The sequence below is a fragment of the Thunnus thynnus genome, chromosome 21 (genome assembly GCF_963924715.1).
Source record: "Thunnus thynnus chromosome 21, fThuThy2.1, whole genome shotgun sequence".
Lineage (NCBI taxonomy): Eukaryota > Metazoa > Chordata > Actinopteri > Scombriformes > Scombridae > Thunnus > Thunnus thynnus.
Window position 1 is genome coordinate 1,137,781 of NC_089537.1, and position 22,548 is coordinate 1,160,328.

Below are 22,548 nucleotides of genomic sequence, written 5' to 3' on the forward strand. Positions count from 1 at the left end.
TCACCTCTGTGGGCTGCGTCTCTCTGTACTTGACACTGATTGGTTTGTTCTGGAAAATGCCGACTGGAAAATGTCGGCATTTTTATGATTTTTTTCCCAGTTGCAGCCCCTCAGTTCGGCCTCTGTCTGAAACAGGCCGTTTTAGCTCCTGTCTCTTTAAGGCCCCGCCTCCTGATGAGCCCGCTCTGTTCTGATTGGTCAGCTTCAGGAAGCTTCCTTCGGCTCCGGAGGCTACGTAAACAAACTATAGTAGCAGGATTTCACTTCTTCTTCTCCTTCTTTACTCCAAATGTCAACTTCTCAAATCCATCCGTACATGTTGGAGCTGAACAACACATGGAAACACCTTAGCCACCACCTTAGCAACCACCTTAGCAACCACCTTACATGAACATGTTATATCTTATTTGATTGGTACAAAAAACAGAGTTTATGTGCTGGAATATTTCTCAGAGAGAAAACAGAGAAGCTGCAGGAGCTGTTGTGACTGACTAATGCTAGTGAGTTAGCGGTTAGCTTGGTTAGTTCACCAACTAACCGGCTGCCAGACGACTCTGTTTTCATGGGATTGATGGGAAGCCGACCATCACACTTCAGGGCTGAAGGAGAGTTAAGAATCAACGACTTATTGGTAGAAATACAGCACGACACACATTTTTCAAGCAAAAACGTCAAACATTTTGATGGTTTCAGCTTCTTAAATGTGATGATTTGTTGCTTTTCTTTGCCTCAAAGTCGCAATACACGACATTCAGCCTCTAGATGTCGCACTATAGCACCAACATCTCAGACCAAAACAAACGTGCTGTTTACTCAATAAAGTTGGGAGAAAAAAAAAGAAAGTTGACAACTCACAAAACTCAGATCAGATATGGACAAAGATTCTGTTTCTATATATCCAGGAACATATTTTAGTGAACCGTTTAGCTGTAATTTGAGAAAGTTTGTGACGCCGCCGCCATGTTGGAAACAGACATGGAGGACACAGAGGGACTCACATGCACGCTCACATGCATGTGCGGCAGGTGCGGCGACCAAAACAAAGAAGAAGAGAAGCTCAGATGACAACAAACGCAGAGGGAGAGTGACTTCATTCTCTGCTCAGGTCATCATTACTCCTCCATGTCCTTACATAGCAAATATAATGTTTGCTGACATCCAGTCAGGTTGAATGTTGTTTATTGGACCTTTAATTCAGAGTAAACTGAGTATCTTTGGATTTTGGACTGTTGGTCCAATAAAAACAAACATATAACTTTGAGCTGTAGGAAATTATAACAAGCATTTTTCACTATTTTTTTCACATTTTGATGACTAAAAAATGACTGAAAGAAATAATCTGCAGATTTATTGATCATGAAAATAGTTGCCACATTATTTACTGAGCTGCATTTCTAGAAAATATCATCTCTTTTCATTTAAAAGAGACATTTAACTCTTCTTTCCTTTAGATCAGAATAATTAAAATCATAAGGTGGACTGGGAGGGTCAGTCCCGTCCAGTCTGACTCTTCTTCTCTGCCATCAGCTGATGTTACATAAGTTCAGACAAAACGCAGACATGAACCAGACAGCTGTGTTATTCTTGGCTCAGGATCAAACACACACATCCAGAAACACAGAGACGTGAGCGGTGCATGCACACACACACACACACGCACACACACACACGCACACTCCTCGCGCATGAGTGTTCCGGCTCGTGGATGCTCCTCACCAGCAGAGTGGAGGCTGCGGTGACATCATTGATCCTTATAGTACATATGCACCCACACATTTCACAGTAAGAGCACCGCTGAGGTGGCCAGCGAATATATAAAATCCTCCGCAACAGAAAATACAGACGGGAACTCAGGAGGCCAGATGCATAAACTATAGTTTCATACGCCAGAAATATACAGACGCATTCGTTCTGTCAGCTTTATAAAGCTGTACGTACACATGGTTCTGTTTTATAAATCTCAGTCACTGTGGAACATGAGCCTCATTTCCAGTCCCACAATTATCCATAAATGGATGAAAACGTCCTTAATCAGCTGTTTTCATATCAACATGCTGCCTGCTGCACCTGTCTGTACACCTGTCCATGAAACAAACAGCAAAGAAGAACAAGTTCAGTTTCACCGGCGAGGTATCATCATATCATTAATTCATCACATGGACTGTAAACCGTAATCAGCAGTGAGATCTCAGAAATATAATCAATAATTAGCCTGTAGCTCATATCTGAACCGACTTTACAAGCTGTGTCACAGATAAGGATAAAATAAAAACGATAAGAACAACAATAAAACACTGACTCCTTTGTAAATTAAAAGAATGATAAAATTAATCAGTATTACATTTATAATTGCCCCTTTGATTGGCATTTTACTGATCTCTCTGTAAAGACATGAAAATCACACAATCAGTGCAGTTGGTGATAAACAACGTTTTACTAAAAGTCTCCGTCTTGTCTTTTATTTCATCTCCATCTTCAGAGCTTTAGAGAAACAAACCTGGTGTGAAGTCAGCGTGAGTCTGTGTTTATAGACTCCAGCTCATGTGCAGGAAACAGCGTATATATGTGTTTCTGTGTGTGTGTACGCATCAGTTCGCTGCATTCACCGACAAACAAAAACAAAAATGGAGGCCTTATCTCACAGTTGTGACTTAATATCTCATAAGTACGAGATTTTTTCTCATAATTATGAGTTAAGGCCTCCAACTCTTTTTTGGTGAACACATCTGGCTCCTGACGTCTGGAAGAAGAAGGAAGTGTTTCTGCTTCTGATCTCTATCAGAACACATTCGAGTAAAAGTTTAATCTATTTCATTAAAAACTAAAATGCTGAAGCAAAAAATGTTCTTCTTCCAGGTAAACATGGTCGCAGTTAGCTGAACTATTTCACAGACAAATACAGTAAATCTGCAGTGATTGATAAAACAAACAGATGCCATCTCATTTAAATCATTTAACTCCCCTATTAAAATTTGAGACATTTCAAGACATTTTCATACCTTGATTTTCAAAAACAAACAAAAAGGATCAGCGAGACATCTCCGTTTCAACCTGCTTCATGAAGTCCAGATCAACACATCAGCAGGACCACATCTGTCTGCACCAACACTGTTACACATCACCGCCTGAAAATAAACATGTTTTATGATGTCACCACGCTCTAGTAAAGGTCTGGGTAGGTTTAGGGAGACGTCCTCGTTTGATATGTTTTACTTTATCACGTCAAGTATGAAATAAAGTCAAAAAATTAAACAACATGAAGTAAAATAAAATGTTCTACAGTCACTCAGACTCATTTGTGTGTTCTCACAGTTCAACAGTATCAGTGCTGTCTGTAATCACACTGACAGAGATAAAGTAGTTCTGCCCCAACAAGCTTTTATTACTGATGGAGTCATTATTAAAACCCAGTCTGACACACACACACACACACACACACACACCCACTAACATGCATAGTTAAGCAGCAATAAGGTTCCACCAATCAGTGAATCTGAATTCTATGTGGGGTTATTATCAACTGTATAAACATGTGAACATCATCAAACCCACACAAAGCAATATTTAAGCAAAATGCTAACCTATGACACATGTTCCAGTAAGAAACAGCAGCTAGTAGCAGTGATAGCGCTAACACAGACTACACAAAGTTAGCTCTACAGGTAGTGGAAAAGTACCTGAATGTGTCCCAAACCATCAACCAGCAGCACAGAAGCTGCGCCCCCTCACACAAGTAAGGTTAGCATGAAAACAATAAAGTAATGTTAGCATGAAAACAATAAAGTTAGTGTGAAAACAATAAAGTTAGCATGAAACAATAAAGTTAGCATGAAAACAATAAAGTTAGCGTGAAAACAATAAAGTCAGCATGAAAACAATAAGGTTAGCATGAAAACAATAAAATAATGTTAGCATGAAAACAATAAGGTTAGCATGAAAACAATAAAGTTAGCATGAAACAATAAAGTTAGGGTGAAAACAATAAAGTTAGCATGAAACAATGAAGTTAGCATGAAAACAATAAAGTTAGCGTGAAAACAATAAGGTTAGCGTGACGACAAAGTAAAATTAGCATGAAAACAATAAAATAAAGTTAGCATGAAAACAATAAAGTTAGCATGAAAACAATGAATTTAGCATGAAAACAATAAAGTAACATTAGCATGAAACAATAAAGTTAGCATGAAAACAATAAAATAAAGTTAGCATGAAAACAATAAAGTTAGCATGAAAACAATAAAGTTAGCATGAGAACAAAGTATTCATAACATTCTTACATTAGCGCTCTGAAAAACAGAAAATCTGCCTGCGCAGTGAAACCTGTGTGTCTACATGCTAGCAGTATGAAGAGCAGAGAACTGCAAATTATCATCAGAAATACGTCCAGCAGTCACTTTCCAGCTGTTGCTGCTACTAGCAATCACATCTGAGAAGCTGCTACCAGGTCATTTTGGTCATTTTTGCTTTAAGAAACAAAGACAAAAATCATAAATCAGTTATTAAAATTGTTTGACTAATTGATTAATTAACTAATCATTTCAGCTATAGAGGATGTAACTTTTTTGTTTAAAATATCTATTAAAATGCCAAACTCATATCTATAAAAACCATCATCTGCACAGATGATTTGTTCTCGTCTTGCGTTATTTGGAGATGTATAAGCTCCATTAAAGTTCAATATGTCACATGTTGTTTTTTTTGTTTTTTTGTTTTTAACTGAAGACACAAAAGTAAAAACATCGTCATCATCAGGAACGAAAGCAAACTAGAAGTTGGCTGGTAAAATGAATTTAATTCTTGTGTTTGTCTCCCAGATGGATTCATTACAGGGTGAAGACTGCAGACACACACACACACACACACACACACACACTGTATATTCCCCTGCTAAACACACAGTTTGTCTTTTTGGACAGCAAACAAGAAGAGTTTCAGGCACTAATTGGACTATCAGTTTGTGTGTGTGTGTGATTATTTGGGAGCGTGCCAGAGCTTCTTTAGTTTGGCTGAGATGATTGCCTCCATTCTGCTCAATATTGACACAGATTAAACTGGTAAGAGACAGAAAGCTCCCCTACACTCCTACACTGTGTGTGTGTGTCACTGAGTCTCTGCTGTTTGTCTCTGTGTTTATGCAGAATTTGAATTTTAGCATCTTCAATAGAAATTTCACAAATAACAATAACGAAGTTCCATCATTCAGAACAAAGGGAAGAAGTATTCAGATCCTTTACTGCAGTAAAAGTACATAAGTATTATGAGCTTGATGTAGTTAAAGTATTGCAGTAAAAGTACATAAGTATTATGAGCTTGATGTAGTTAAAGTATTGCAGTAAAAGTACATAAGTATTATGAGCTTGATGTAGTTAAAGTATTGCAGTAAAAGTAGTGGTTTGGTCCCTCTGACTGATATATTATTATATATGACATCATTAGATTATTAATAGTGAAGCATCAGTGTTAGAGCAGCATGTTACTGTTGTAGCTGCTGGAGGTGGAGCTAGTTTACACTACTTTATATACAGTTAGCTAGTTTAGTCCAGTGGTTCCCAACCTAGGGGTCGGGGCCCCTCCAAAGGGTCAGCAGATAAATCTGAGGGGTGGTGAGATGATTAATGGGAGAGGAAAGAAGAAAAAACAAAGTTCTGATACACAAATCTGTTTTCAGTTTTTGGACTTTTTCTCTAATCTTTGATTTTTGCTGAAATATTGGATCATTTGAACATTTATTGAAATGAAAGCATGTGAGAAGTTTAGAGGGAAAAATCACTATTTGGTGGAGCTGTTAACAACTCATAGACATGTGAAATGTGACCCCGACTACACACTGCTTTTTGTAAGACGTCAAAAGCCAAAAAGGTTGGAAACCACTGGTTTCATCTTTAACAATGTGTTGTATTTTAAAAGCTTGTTATATTATCCATTGTGTCAAATCTTCATCTGAAAAGTAACTAAAGCTGTTAAATACAGTACTTGAGTAAATGTATTCAGTTATTTTCCACCACTGATGGGGATGAAGTAACTTCCTGTATTGAAATGAGGGTGAAATGACAACGTCTGGTCTGACATTCAGCAGGACAAAAGGCTCCCCAGGAGGCGCCGGAGAGTTCAGGGTGAGGGAGAGATACTGTGTGAGGAAACATGAAACACATCTTGATATCATTCAGTGTGACTTTAACTTTCTTAGGATTTCATTATCTCTGATGTCCATCACCCATAAAACCTCCATAAATCCACTTAGAAACAGAGAATAAAGAGGCTGCAGAACCTGAGAATCATCACATCTGAGTTTTCTTCAGTATGACAGTGATCAGTGATGGTTGTCTGAACATGTTACACCGCTAACAGCTGATTCACAGGTTTACTGGAGACTATTTGACTAAAATGTAAACAAATCAGGTGTAAAACGTGTGTAAATAACCCAATTTATGTCTTAGATCTAAAGAAAAGATAGCCCTGTTTCCTATTTTGATTAGAAGGGCTTTTATTTTGAAGGCAGCATTCTGGTACTCACCCAGTTCCTGCTTCACGCAACAGTAAAGATAAAAAGTAAAGATAAACAGTAAGATGAAAGAACTAAGAAGGAAAAACGCAATGTTTTAGCATCCCCCCCCGAAGAGGCACAAGGTTAGTATTTAGTGTAATATTAATGTGTGGTTAGTTCTTAAAGTAATTTACGCAACGTTATATTACTGTTTGTTTAACTAATTGAGTTAGCTTTAGCTTAATAGGAGCTAATGTTAAGCTATGTAAGGTGGCTAATATATTGTTTGTTTTGTGATTTGTACCCAGCTCTTACGTTGGGGTATGCTACAACGTGTGTGAAAGAGAACAGCAGCTCCTACCTGCAGCTGATATTAAAAACATCTGATCAGCTTTATGAGGTTTTGCTCATCTGTCACTGACAAACAGTCATTGCAGCTGTAGTTATAACTGATCAATGAGCCTCATCCAGAGAGGGACTGGATTAAAGGTGATCCAGGAGTTACTAAACAAGAGAGGAAACATTTCTCCGTGCACCTCGGGGCTCCGTAGAGTTGATCAAACATTGACTCTATCTATCTATCGTCTCTATAGGAACCAGTAAAGAGCAGGTGTAAGAGTGTGATGTCATCACCAGTACAGCCGAGGTGTGTTTGACTTGACGCAGCCTCCGGAGACGAGTGAAGCTGATTCTACTGACCTCATCAACAAACTAACTAACGGAGAGTAAACCACCGCTCTCGCTGCTGCAGAGGAAGAACGGTTCCCTGCAGCCAGTCAGTCCTGTGGATAAGTGTGTGTGTGTGTGTCTGTGTGTGTCTGTGTGTGTGTGTGTCTGTGTGTCTGTGTGTGTCTGTGTGTGTGTGTGTCTGTGTGTCTGTGTGTGTGTGTGTGTGTGTGTCTGTGTGTGTGTGTGTGTGTGTGTTTAAGGGTGATTGCAGGATCATGTGGGTGCAGCTTCGCTTCGCCAGCCTCCATCTCTGTAGCCTTTCCTCCATCTGCCTGCCGCCATAAAACTGAACGACGGACGGACGGCGGCATTAAAAGCAACACACACACACACACACACACACACACACACATACATATATACGTCTTGTCGTCCTGCCATTAAAGGGAACTGGCGAGCATCAGGAGACGGAAATGGTGATTGGAGCGTTAGACCTTCTATAAGCGTCACACAAGCTCAGCTAATATCTGTCTGGTGACACTATTGATACCCTCCCGATCAGATTCTTCTATATTTTACCAATTTTGATTCAAATTGTCATCCTGTTTGTCCATTATGTATTTCTGTAATTTTATTATCTGGTCTATTCTGCACACACGTCTATTTCCTGTCCGGAATCCCTCCTCTGTTGCTCTTCCTGAGCTTTCTACCACTTTTTCCCCCATTAAAGGGTTTTTTTTTTTTAGGGACTTTTCCTGTTTCAAACCAAGGATGTTGTATTGCTGTACAGATTGTAAAGCCCCTGACTGGATATATAAGAACATTAACATACACAAGTACATCATGCAAATATTCACACTGATACATGAGACATACAGAAATACTCACAAACATACAACAGACTTCAAATTGTTGGAAACCAACGCTGTTTTCCTAGAAATTACCTTCAAATACGACTTAATCGTTTTCCCAATTATGTTGCGTTAACAAACGTAATCGCTGCCTGAATTATAAACAGCTGAAATCAAACAAGAACATCTGGATTCTGCTCCAGAAATAAGAAAACCTCATTAAAAACCTCATTAACACGTGTAGCTTCCTTGACAATATGTCATGTAGCTTCACTTCATATGTTTAGATAAGAACATAGAAACATCCAATATTATGTTTTTTTATGTTAACATCATTTCCCATAAGTCCTCTCTGAGTGAGTGGAGCGGCGGCGGCGGCGGCAGGTTCAGACATGTCTGTAATAACAGCAGGACGGATAAACGTCAGCTCAGATTACAGCTGCAAACATCAACAATGACTGCTGATGACTTTCATTTATCTACATAAAATAATCCTAGTTGTTGTTTTGTCATATTTAAATTTAGTGATGTCATGACAGCCATCTTTGTGTGACTGGTTTCCTGGAATCACTGTTGTGGGTTGTTGAAACCAGTTAGAACAAAGAAACCTTTAATGTGCTGCTGGTTTCTACTAGCAGATATTTTACTTATCTCTGAACATTTCACTCATATGTTCAGTATCAACAAATTATAAATTGTAAATTATAAACATTAATTAACAACATTTTTTCATCTTGTTGAGAGAAAATGTGACTCAGCAGCGTTACGTTTCTAACAAAACGTATTTGCTGTTGCAGTTTGGTTGTATAGGAACATAATTTCTAGGAGAGAGTTGTGGAAGCTGAGTCATTATTCATGGAGCTAGGCTAGCTATTTCCCCTGCTTGCAGTCTGTATGCTAAGCTAAGCTAACCAGCTGTAGCTTTGTATTCAGCATACAGGTATGTCTTTTATTCTGTTTTTATTTCTTTGTTTTATGTATTTTATTGTGAAATTGAATGATTTTACTATTTGTTTTGTTTTAATTTGCTGCCTTTTGTGAAACATGGCTTTGAGAAGTGCTCTATATTGACGCTAGCTTTATGCTAATTGGCATTATCACGTGTTAAGCTAGGCTAATGTACAGATACTGTTGACACTGTTGCATCGAGTTCTTGCATTGTTTTCTACACAAAAATGTCTTTTAGAGGATTATTTTTGTTATTTATTTGTATCAATCTGTCATATTTCCAATGTTCTGTTAGGATTTGGCTGTTGCTACGGATTCCTCTGTGTCAATAGTCTGTTTATTGTTGGCTGCATTCGGACCATATTAGGCGGTGCAGCTCACTGCTGAGGGGTTGAGTGGAGGGGTGTGGGTGTGTTTGTGCTGTAGAACGTAACCGCTGTGAAACAATCAGAAAATAATGTTTTATTGATCTGATTCGCCGGCTTTCTCGCTACCACTGCTCCCTCTCTCTTCATTCACTGTCTAGCTCGCTCGACCACAGCTGCTCTCTCTCTCTCTCTCTCTCTCTGGTCTTCTATATAATGAGTCAGGAAGCCGACAGCAAAGCCTGACTTTACTTTTAACATTATCAAACGAAGAGAAACGTCCTCCCCTCCTCCTCGTAATGTCTTTGTCCTCCCTCATGGCAGAGTTTAAAGCTCTGATCAGTCTGATCGACAGCTGTGACACCAATCCCACCCATGGTGCCATTAACATACAGAGACCAGCGGCGCTCCACGTTACATTTGTCATTGCATACGTTAACATCCGTCTCTGTATTCACGTTCTCTTTGTTCTGTGTCTGTATTCATCTCTTAGTTTTTGTGTCGTATCTTTCTCTCTGTGTTCTCGGTGTGTCTGTACAGTATTTATCAGCCAGTCTGTTGTCTCTGTATAAAAGCTGAATAACAGAGTCCAGACCTTGACTCAGACTCTGAATAGAGGCCAACTGTCACACCTACAGACATGACAGACAGACGTAACGTTAAGTATATAAACTGAACTGAAAGTTTCTTTGAACACTGAGAAGATTTCATATTTTATGCTTTTGATATTAACAAGAACACAACAGGAATCATATTTAAATTTTTTGAAACGGAGACATCAGAGTCAACTCGCAGTTTTCTGAATAAAACAAGAGAAGCAAGAACATCTCAGGTCAGGTTGTGCGTTCTGGCCTAAATGTGGACTTTGAATTGAAACAGTACTCATGTATTAAATTTACCTTCTTCACTACAGAAGAGGGTTTGTTTCTGTATGTTACTCCTGTGCAAACTCATCAGTGGAGGTACATAAACACTGAGAGGTTAGTGGCTACACGTGAACCCCCGAAATACTGGCCTTTGAGAAGTTGATATTTGGAGTAAAGAAGGAGAAAAAGAAGTGAAATCCCGCTACGATAGTTTGTTTACGGAGCCTCCGGAGTCGTACAGTCTGGTTTAACGGGACTCCGGTAGGTTTTCCTCCTCAGTATGATTCATTTGTCCCTTTACAGGAAGTGGTCTTGGTTCGGTTGTGGTGGGAATGCGATCCGACCTCCATCTGACCGACTACAAACTGAACTCTCTCAACAGCAGCTAGTAGCTAAAAAAAAAAGTAATGTCAATATTTTAAAAAGTTAACGTTAAAAAAGTAACATTAGCGTCAAAAAAGTATGTTAGCATTTTAAAAAAGTAACATTTGCATTAAAAATGTTATGTCAGCATTAAAAAAATTAATGTTAGCATTTGAAAAAGTTATGATTTAAAAAAAAAACAAACAATGTTAGTGTTTAAAAAAAAGGTATATTAGCTTTAAAGAAAGTAAAAGCTCAGCTCTGTAGCCCCGCTCCTCATTTCTGGTCGAGGCTAGCAGCTACAGGCTACATTAGCAGCTACTAGCATAACACACCAGAACCTCCACTTGTATTGTGGGTAATGTAGGCATCAGGCTTTGACAAGAAGGAGGATTCTGCTGCATCAGTTTTCACACAGAGAGTGTGACAGTGATACAGAAGTGAAATGATGAATCTGTTTGTATCTTCACATGAAATTCAACCATCTCGCTGAGCTCTAAACTTGCTAAATATCGACACACTCGTCTTTAACCAGATCGGTGTTCTTCAGTAGTTTAGACTGAACCCTGACAGGTGCCAGAAAGCCTTCCTGGAAGAAAAGTTCCTGTTGTTGCCAAAAGACCTACAAAGAGAAATTTTACATTAATTATTTTAGCAATACAAGTCACAAAACACACACACACACATACATATGCACACACACACACACAGAGCAGTGTGCTGCGTTAGCGATGTTACATCAGTTGTAGCTGTGAGCAGAAACAGGAAAATCAGAGCGGAGCTGATAACTAATGCATGGATTCTCCTTAAAGCACTGCTGATAGACACAAACACACACTCACACACAGATTTAACTCGCCTGGGGATGTAATATTCACATGGTTTCTTTCTCACACAAAGCTTGCCTGAGGATGTGGAAAGCATACATCTTCCTCCACCCACACACACACACACACACACACACACACACACACACACACACACACGGCAGAAAGTAATAACAGCGCTGATAGCAGCAGCATGAGCTCATTCAGCTACGCATAAAATCTTCATTTTCTTCCTCTTCTGTGTTTTCTCCTGTTTTTGTTCGGGTATCTTGTTTATTGGAAAGCTGCAGGAGACTCAGCAGCTTCCACCGATAAACGCTGGTTCCCCAAAAATCTCTGTAACAGAGCTGAGAGTGCAAAGTTAGCATGACACTAGTGCTACCGATTTAATTTCCCATATGATGAGTTCTTCATATACCGGCATACTGGTGCATAGCTGAAATAACTGCTGTAACTCTTCAATAGGCGGCAAAATATAGAATCGGCGCTACAAGAACGCCACAACCAGGGCAAGCTGTGTAGAATATACTGAGAGGGGACCCGTATTAACTGCACAACTAACTCTCTTTAACAGGTAAAAACCATGGTACACGACACAGCTCGTAGTATATCTGGAAGCTCAGCGTCTGTTCCTGCTAAAGAAGTAATAACTTAGTAGATGAAATAAAATGATTCATGTCTGCAAGTTTCCAAATTGCAAGAATAAAAAGACCAGATAGACACTGAACAGTTTTCATGGAGTACCGCTGGATGATACAGACTTAAATACTGTAATTCCTCACACGGTTACATGTTGTAATCACATTTTTCTCACCGTGCTGAGCTGAATCCTTTGATCCAGCCGACCTCGCTCTGCCCTTCCAGTTGATTCTGTGGAGGTGAAAAAGTCTCCATGACGACAATAAACTCTGTAAATCCATGTGTAGTAGTTACACAGCTGGGATCATCACTGTACGTTGACTTTACTGACGGTCCTGTTGTCTTTCTGCCTCCGTTCTTTCAGTTGTTGTATCTCCTCTCTGTGTACTCCGGCTCAGATAAACACGGCTGGCCAGCCAAAGGGAAATGACTCACAATTGTCCTTGTGATAGTCTACGGGATAATCTGTCACTGCACTTAGTTTTATTATAACAAACGAGACCACGGCCCTGCCTGGAGCTGCGCCGGAGAGGAAACAAGCAGGAGAGAGTGCAAGCTAGGCTAACTGCTAACCCATACAAACCAGCAGTTCCAACAACCATGCTAATGCTAATGGCTAATGTTCGTTCTCTGGACAGAAAAATGGATGCTATAAACCCCCCCATCAGTGCACCAGCTGTCAACATTTAACTGAAACATACACTTTATCTCTAAATGCACTTTAATGCACTGTGCTGCTAACTGTTCATTCTTTTTTGTTTGTTTGTGTTTTTTCTCTTGGCGTTTATATGTTTTTATTGTTTTTTAAGGGAATTTTTACATGTATATCTTTATTCTTTCTGTTGTTGTTGTTGCACTGGGCTGCAGGAACAGCATTTAGTTTTTTATGTATGCAAGTACACAAGAAAATGAACAATAAACTGAATCTTGAAGTCAAAGTAGTAATACCACAGTGTAGAAATGTTTTGTTAAAAGTCCTGCATTCAAATGTTACTGAAGTGAAAATACAAAAGTATTAACATCAAAATACACTTAAAACTTAAGAGTGCTCTTTGTTGGATTATAATTATTGATGCGTCATTAATGTGTGCATTGCTTTAATGTTTCAGCTGTACAGTAAAGTTAATGAGCTCATTTTAATCAGCTTCCTCCTTCAGGCAAATATGTGATTTATGATACTAGACTGTATAAATAAAACCTAACTTGACTTCTGAGTTTCCTCCTCAGGGATCAGTAAACCTCACCTGATCTCCTCCTTTGCTCCTGTCATGATCACTACAGCCTCTAGAGGGTGCTGTCACACACACACACACACACACACACACACACACACACACACACACACACACACACACACATAAACAACATTAATATATGTTGGTTTAGCTGAAATGACTGATTTTGTCTTATTTCCATGGAGACAACATGTCTTTACCTGGTTGAAATGAGAGTTATTGATACTGCACATTACTGAAGTACTGTATTAATCAGTATTCACTATTAATAATCTAATGATGTCATATATAATAATAATATATCAGTCAGAGGGACCAAACCACTACTTTTACTGCAATACTTTAACTACATCAAGCTCATAATACTTATGTACTTTTACTGCAATACTTTAACTACATCAAGCTCATAATACTTATGTACTTTTACTGCAGTAGGATTTTTCATGCAGGACTTTTACTTGTAACGGAGTATTTATACATTGCTATATTGGTACTTTTACTGCAGTAAAGGATCTGAGTACTTCTTCCAGCACTGAATATTTAAATTAAAGTTATTTAAATGTCAGAAGTTTGTGTGATCAATTTAAATTAGATCATCTGTATCACAGACTGATTCTGACAGAAACTCGGCTTAAACAGAATAAACATAATTCTGAGGTTTCCTCACATAACTGTAAGTTGTACAGATCAGACAGAGTTGGAGGAGGATGGTGTGGCTGTTAATGTGAATTCGTGTTGTCATTGTATCTCATTCTTTTGAATTTATTGCTCTGAGAGTTAACTTATCTTGTAATAATTCAGTTGAAGTCTGTGTTACACGTTATACACGTTAGAAAATAATTACTGGAAACGTGAAAAGAGTGTGAACTATGTAGTAATGAATTGTGGATTTAGACTGTTAAATTGTTTTTCACCATTTCTGTGTTCAGGATTTGTTGGGGTGTCTGAAACGGCTGCACCATGACGTAGAGGCGTTACTAGCCTGACCCCTGACCCCTGACCCCTGAACCCCTTCACCGTCACTACAGACGTATTCCTGCCGCTACAAACGAGGCCTATTTTAAAATGTTTTTTAAGGGAGTTTGGTATGAGCGTCGTGAAGTTGCTGCTGGTTTTGAATTTGATTTTGAAACCTAATTTTTTATACTTGGCAATTTTTTTTTAATCAGTCAAATTTGGCTGGTTGGTTCAGTTCAGTACAGTAACTCAGAGATTCTGGTTCTACGTGACTTTAACCTAAACTGATGGCAAATGATTCAAACAGACCAGAAGAGATGTGCGACAACCTCAATCTGTCACAGCTGATTGATGAGCCGACCAGACCTCATTTGAAGGATCCTTCAAAATCAACATTGATAGATTTGATTCTGTTCAATATGAAGGACAAAATTACTGTTTCTGGAGTTTCCACCTTCGTGACCGCCGTCCTCCAGCCTGGAAAGATCAAACTCTCGGATTGTCATCAGAAGTGATTTTAAACCTTTTCAATGCGCAGGCTTTCCTCAGTGACCTTGCTGACAGTAATATACATCACACCTCTGAAATACCAGATGTACAATCACCTTTCAAAAAGCTCAGAGTTAAAGATGGATCGAGCCCCTGGTTCTCCACAGAACTATCAGTGATGTTCAAAGCCTCGGCTCTAGTGAAGCTTTTAGACTTTAAGACAACTTTAGACTTTTAGAAATAAATGCAAAAGCTAATTATTACACAGAATTAATCTCTAGCTCTTTTACATCCTCTAAATCTAGTCATTCTCATGTTACGTTTAATGACTGCTTAATAAATAAGACATCAGAGATCTGTTATGCTTTCAACACACATCTCGCAGCTGCTGGGAATCTGTTTGATATGATGAAGTCATGACGAGCTCTTAATGACGAGCCGTTGGCTCACGTGTTAAAGCTTAAACCTCTCAGTTCAGCCCGCAGGACTTCAAGCTATCAAATTGCAGGGAAGCAACTGGAGAAGATAAACTAGACCCTCAGTTTTTAAAGCTCTGCGCCCCGTTTATTGCTGAGCAAATTACATATCTCTTTAATCTCTCTGCTGGAGTTATCCCTCAGGTCTGGAAATCTGCACATGTAGTCCCATTGCATAAGGGTGGTGATAAAAGTGGTCTTAATATAACTATCAGCCAATTTCCAAACTGTCCTGCCCTCCTAAAGAGGAGTCATTAGTTAATAATCAGCTCCACATTAATCTGGTTTTAGAGTGAAACTCAGTGCTACTACTCAGTGATACTGTATCTGCTGCCCTCTCTGTTGATTTAACAGAAGCATTTGACACTGTTGATCATGCTGAGCTGCTACAGAGGCTTTATGATGCTGGTTTTGATTATAAGATTTCAGGACTATCTGTCTCATTGATTGTTCTGTGTTTTTACCAATGTCGAAGGGAGTTCCACAGGGTTCAATATTGGGTCCTCTCCTGTTCACAATTTATAATACTTTGCTGTTACTGCACACTCAGACACTGAAGTCCTACAACAAGCCTTTGACAAACTTTCTAATTTGAAATGAGTCCTGAATGCAAACAAGACTAAATATGTGATATTCTCCAGAGTCAGAGATATGATGGACAATAGTTTGCATATTATTACCTACTGAGAGGATCTGACTGGATCAAAACGTTACTTTTAAATTTCACGTTGACACACTTGTCAGCAAGTTGTTCAGAAACAGCTGATTTCCTTATATTCAGTTTGAAGCTTGTCTGTGTGTGATTATGGTGATGTCATCTATAGACTCGCCTTGGAACATTTTACAACACACATTAAAACTACAATTAGACCTACAGGTCCATTTAAAACCATGTTTTTAATGTGTTCTGTTGTTTGTTTGTTTGTTTGTTTTATCTAAATATATTTGTGTGTATTTATTCTGTTTTAATTGTACTGTCGACAGTGAAAATGCCCTCAACAGTTCCTTGAGATTTAAATAAAGGTTGAATGAATGAATATTACAGTATCATCATCACTTTGCACATAAAACAATAATATAAAAAACTTACAGTTGAGTAACTAGTAAAGTTATTTCTCATATTCACAAATTACTGTTTTTACGTCTCTAAACTCAGTAAACAAACAAACAAACTTATACGAGAAAACATTTTAACAGACTGTTAAACATGTGCATCATCCCTTCAAACTGCATGTTCTATTGTTTATATTCTGTTATATACTGCTTATGTTCTTTACAACTTTCACACCTTTCACTCTAAACATTGCACGTTATCACCAAGGATTCACAACAATCTCATCACTCATACTGAGGTACATGCGTGTGATTTGGAGGAATATTAACTCGCCTGGATGTAGAAACAAAGAGGCAGAAAAGTTTGTGTTCAGCTTGACGTCAGGATTTATTGTGCAGCGCTTCGCCTCTCAGTTACTGTTTAACTTAATATTTCAGCACTGAACTGTGACATAATCCCAATGACTTTATACATATTTATGTCCTTTATACACATGTTTAAACCTTTACACTAGAAACCAGATGAAGCATCTGAAAAGGGAAACCAGGTCGCTCCTTTACATGAAAGTGAAGAAATACAGTTTTCCTTCCATCTTCTTCCCACCTCCTCCTCTTCCTCTCCTGCTCGCATGTTTCTCTCTCCTACAGCTCGGTCGCCCTGCCAGTTTGTCAGCTGCTTATATAACCGCTTTATGTAACAGTCTATAAGATGAGCTGGTGGCCTTGTGAGAAACGGAGGGAAGAAAGGAAGAAGAAGAAGAAGAAGTAGTTTCCTGTGCGCTGATGATCCCATCGAGCTGTCAGGAGTATTTTTTTATGCAAACTTCTGAAGCGCTGCAGTAGAAACGCAGCGTGTGCTTCACCTGTTTGAAGCAGGAGGTTCCATCAGCCGGGACGAAGCGAACAAATTGGAAACCCAGAGTGACAGACAGGTTCTGACGTTCACTCTGTATCAATATGTACAGTATGAGTTATTAAAATCAGCTCTACCTTAAAATGATGCTTACATGTACACATCAATGAATCAGTGTTAATATTCTAATAATCAGAACTGTGCAGAAGTTTTAGACCCTTCAGATGTTTAGATTTTTCTCCATAATGCAGCAGCAGCATCAGGAGGCGTCTGATCATCTGCAGACCAACGCAGTCGTCAGAGGAAAACGTCGGCATTGAACGTTTCTGCAAACCAATTGAATATCTACGTTTCAACACGTGAATTATGTATCATATCAACATTTCTACCCATTGAATAATGATGTTTTATGGTGTGACAACGCTGTGGTTCAGGTCTGGTTAGGTTTAGGCAGGTTTAGGGTTAGGGGAAAGATCATGGTTTGGGTTAAAATAACAATAAAAATTTAAATAAAAACGGCCGATGTCTCACTAAAAAAAGCCGGTTCTCTCGCCAGAAAAATGGCTGCAAAAACACCCGCCCACTTTAGTCGGTTGAAACAGGAAGCAGACGTTGGTTTCGGTTGCGAGGTGGTCTCGAACCGTGTTCTCTGCTGATTTCCAACTTGCTGCCAAGAAACTACGTCACTTTAGAAATGTTGAGATGATACGTATTTCATGTGTTGAAATGTAGATATTCAACGTTTCTGTGGTTTTACAGTGCCAACGTTTTATTCTGGCGAGCAGGCTGCTCAGCAGGACAACGAGTCCAAACATCCATCCAGAGTCATAGAGATCCATCTTCATCAACAAGAAGAACGAGGAGTCCTGCAGCAGATGGTCTCTGATCTCAACCTCATGGAGTCAGTCTGGGATGAAGACACAGAAGAAGAAGGAACAACCGACCTGCTGAGAACCTGCAACACAGCAAAGCTGCTCACAGCAACATATTGATTTACTTTAAGTTTCTGCTGTTTACTCAACTTTAGATCAAGTTAACTGATCAATAAAAACGATTCACAGCATTATTTTTGAAAGATCTTCAGTTTACTTTTAGTGCCTAAAACTTTATCTCAGTTCTACATGATGATGATTAATATAACGCTAAATGAGGCCGGTTTGCTCGAGGAGCACTTTGAGTAATGTTGATATTTTAAGTATATTTTGCTTCCAATAATTAAAGTTTCCCTCCACTCAGAAATGTTTCCTCTGGTTCCTTCAGTTGGATGTTTGTTCTTCTCTGTGCAGAGTTTGTTTTCATTCATCTGCTGAAGGAGGAAAAGTTTCTCTGAGCTCATTAAAAATCTGATTTTAAGGGGCCACCAGCAGGATTTCTGATATTCAACCTTTTGGAGCCAATCGTGGTCCAATATTCAACTGACACAAGTGTGATGTGGAAACTTGATGCCTGCAGTGAACAAACAGTGAGAATGAACTTTACAGTGAAGGAGGAGACATCTGGTGTCCAGCAGGAAAAACTTTAGAGATGAAATGTATTTGCATATTTTTAATGAGGGAGAAGCAGTCGATGTTGTTTTTAAAGGTTTTTAACAAGGTAAAAAAAAAAAAAACAGACTCAATATATTATTTCAAGCAGAGGATGTTTATATGTCCTAAAATGTCTGGAGGGGATCTTTAAGCAGAGTTTTTAATGCAGGACTTTCATTGTGGTATTTTTACTCATTAAAAGACGGGAGTGTGTCTTCCATCACCACCACGCAACATGAATCCTTCACGCCGAGGCTGCGGCAAACTGAAACCTTCTCATTGAGATTTTGAATGAAATCTATCTGGTTCTGCATTAAATAAACAACACGGTCCCACTGTGTGTGTGCAGAACATCTTTTTAAAAAACCAACATGTTTGTTTTTCATGTGAAAACACTGAAGCTGGCGTGTAAAGGCCTGAAGGCAGCATCACCTGATCTCCTGCCTTGACCTGATTAGCGGCAGTAATACAGTCTTTTTCCCGTGCATGTAAATGTTTAAAGCGGATGGAGCAGCATGGAGGTGCTGCAGCAGAGACGCAGCGAGCTGCATGCAGAGAGCGACGGCGGGCCTCCTGCTGAGAGCACAAACACAGAGCTGCAATATTAAAGAGCTGAATGAAGCAGCAGCAGCATGTTTCTGACGGAGAGATACCGATCACACACATTAACTTGTTTTTGTCACTTAGGAGGACATAACTTCATTCCCCGGAGACATACACCAACCTGAAAGGAGCAATTATTTATATTCTTTACATTAACAATGAATCAAACTCCTACTTTTGTTCAGCTATTTCCTGATAAACCTGCTGTACACGAGCTGGTGGAGACCAAACCAGAGCTAAAAGGAGAACGACTAAATATAAAAATACAACTAAATGAAGTTCATATACGACTAAATTGTAACAGCAAATATGTTTTGCTAGAAACACGAAGCTGCTTCATCTCTCAACGTGATGAAAATGTTGTTCATGTGTTTGGCAAGTTGCAGAAACATTGATACTGAACGTATGAGTGAAATGTTCAGAGACGACGTACCTGGTTGTTGTTTTTTTCAGCTCTCTTCTTGGTCTCTGGGCAGCGTTCAGTACGTGTCACTGTGATGTCAGCTGTTCATCCATCAGCAGGATGTGATGTCACGTTTCCATGGCTTCAGCTCTGACTGTCGCTCTGTAGCTGGGGGGTCGTGTCGGTGTCTGTGTTTGATTGACAGCACCTGGTGGGTCGTGTCGGTGTCTGTGTTTGATTGACAGCAGCTGGGGGGTCGTGTCAGTGTCTGTGTTTGATTGACAGTAACTGGGGGGTCGTGTCGGTGTCTGTGTTTGATTGACAGTAACTGGGGGGTCGTGTCGGTGTCTGTGTTTGATTGACAGCAGCTGGGGGGTCGTGTCGGTGTCTGCGTTTGATTGTTCGTTACATCTTCTGTTTCTGCTTTACTGCAGTCAACTGTTTACTGCTGATATTCACTAACAGTCGTGGATGGAAAAAAACATTAATTCACATTTTCTTCTATCAGTTTGCTGAAATTTCAGTTAAAATTTGCGCTACATTTGGATGGAAACCTGACTAATGACTTGAAGCTCAACATCTCTCTCCCCCCCCCCCGCTCCTCCCACTTTCGCATCAGCTGTTTGGAGGCGTCACTCCTTGTTATCAAATCAGATTCCTCCACGATCTCTAACCGCCAATCACGGCTCAGCTGTCGATCATCACGACCCTCCTGCGCTCCGTCCACAGAAGCTGCCACCACACCACCGAGACCTGCTCCTCTTCATCACCACCACCAGTGTCTAGACTCCATCGGGGGTTATCCTATACTACTCTCGCATTCACCTCCCCCTCTTATATCCGATGACATCATGATGGGGACTTTTCCACCTTCATCTATCATGCTTGTTCAATAAATATCATTTACTTCATAAAGAAACTGAGTCTCTCCTGATTGAAATATAAATGTAAATGAAACATCACTGTGAACATCATCAGGCAGAGATTAAGTTTGTCAACGCAGCATAACTGAGAAACAGTTTATCATATATGAACGTAGTTTCTAGGAGACAGAGTTGGAATATTGGACGATCATGTTGCTGTGTGTTCCAGATTTTTTAAAATGTGTTCTCTGTTTTTGCTAAACGTGTTCGAGTGGCCTCAAATTCCCAAATGTCCTCACAGTGAAAGGAAGCCTGATTTAAACAGCCAGCAAATCCAGAGGTGAGTCTTTAATTTGTGATGAAGACTGACAGGTTTGTCTCCTGCTGCTGAAAGAGAGCGCCAGTCTGCACAAAGGAAGAAGAAGATGAGATATTTTCTTGTTGTTGTTTTTCTTTGCTCTCATTTTAAACACTCTGACCTTGGCGAGCGCAGGATCCCGGACACGTTCTCTGGATCAATGCGATGGCATTTCTGCCTTTATTGAGCAGTTTGGATCTGAGAGAGAAAAAGAGCGAGTGAGTTCAGCTCCATCGATCCCTGATGGATGAGGGTGAACGAGAAGATAATTGAGGTGAAGTGTGAGTGAGGGGAGGAGGGCCGAGGAGGAAGGAGGAAGGAGTTCAAACTTTTATCAGACAACAGAACTACAATTAGCAGAATAGACCAGCGTTTATGCAGAATATAAACGCTGGTCTGGTTGAGTTTTTCAAGGCTTCTAATACAAGCTAATATCACATGACATGTAGCTTGTTTAGTGGGTAAGAGCTGAAACATAAACTGTTCATACAAACCAAAGAAAAAACTAAACAGGAAGTGATTCTTGCATTATTATTTGCAGATCCCTGCACAGGGAGCAACACATATAATAATAATTACTTTATTTACATAGAACTTCAACAGCAGGTTGCAAAGTGCTTCATCAAATCAACATAGAATAAGATAATAAAATCATATTTAAAAAAATGAATAAATATATAACAAATAATAAAACAGTTCAAGAAAAAGTGATTGTAAAATGTTTTTTTAACAGAGCTGCCTGATCTGCTGGAGAAAAGTCTACTTACAGGCAGGAGAAGAAATGTTTGGAGTGTGTTTGTAAGGTTGGTTGAACGTATTTACTGCACAGAGCAGTTTAACCAAAACCGAAGCAAATCAAAGCTGAAGACTCCCAAAAGTAAAGAAAACAAACCAACAAGAAAACATTTCTGCACCGGGCTGATGGAGTCAGCATGGCCTGAAGCTTTTATGAACTGTAGCTCCTCCCACTCCAGGAGATCATTAGAAAATCAATTAACTGATAGCAGTGATTGATCTCTTACCCAACTGATGAACATTATAAGTTAACAGTGGAAACATTTCTTAACACATTAAAAGAGTAAATGTTATCATGTATTATGTGTTTGATTGACAGCACTTGGAGGGTGTCGGTGTCTGTGTTTGATTGACAGCAGCTGGGGGGTCGTGTCGGTGTCTGCGTTTGATTGACAGCAGCTGGGGGGTCGTGTCGGTGTCTATGTTTGATTGACAGCAGCTGGGGGGTCGTGTCGGTGTCTGCGTTTGATTGACAGCAGCTGGGGGGTCGTGTCGGTGTCTGTGTTTGATTGACAGCAGCTGGGGGGTCGTGTCGGTGTCTGTGTTTGATTGACAGCAGCTGGGGGGTTGTGTCGGTGTCTGTGTTTGGAAGTTAGATAAGGAGACTTTAGCAGAAAAGTTAAAGTGGGTTGTTGTTGAGAGTGTGTAGCAGGATGCGGTCAGGCTCAGTGTGACTGGTTAGTCATATATTTTAATAAATGTGTGTTTGATCTTCAGGTAATAAAACAGCAGCAACCTCTGCAGCAATCTACATTCTAATCACACACAAACACAATAGTTTCAGTGGTGCTTCGGTTGATTGCATTAGAATATTTAGTTCATATTTAGTAACACTTGATGTTGAGATGTAAATGAGGAGCAACAACTATAAGAAGAGTGATGGAAATATAACAAACGTTTTGTCCATGACGACCAGTTTAGTCAG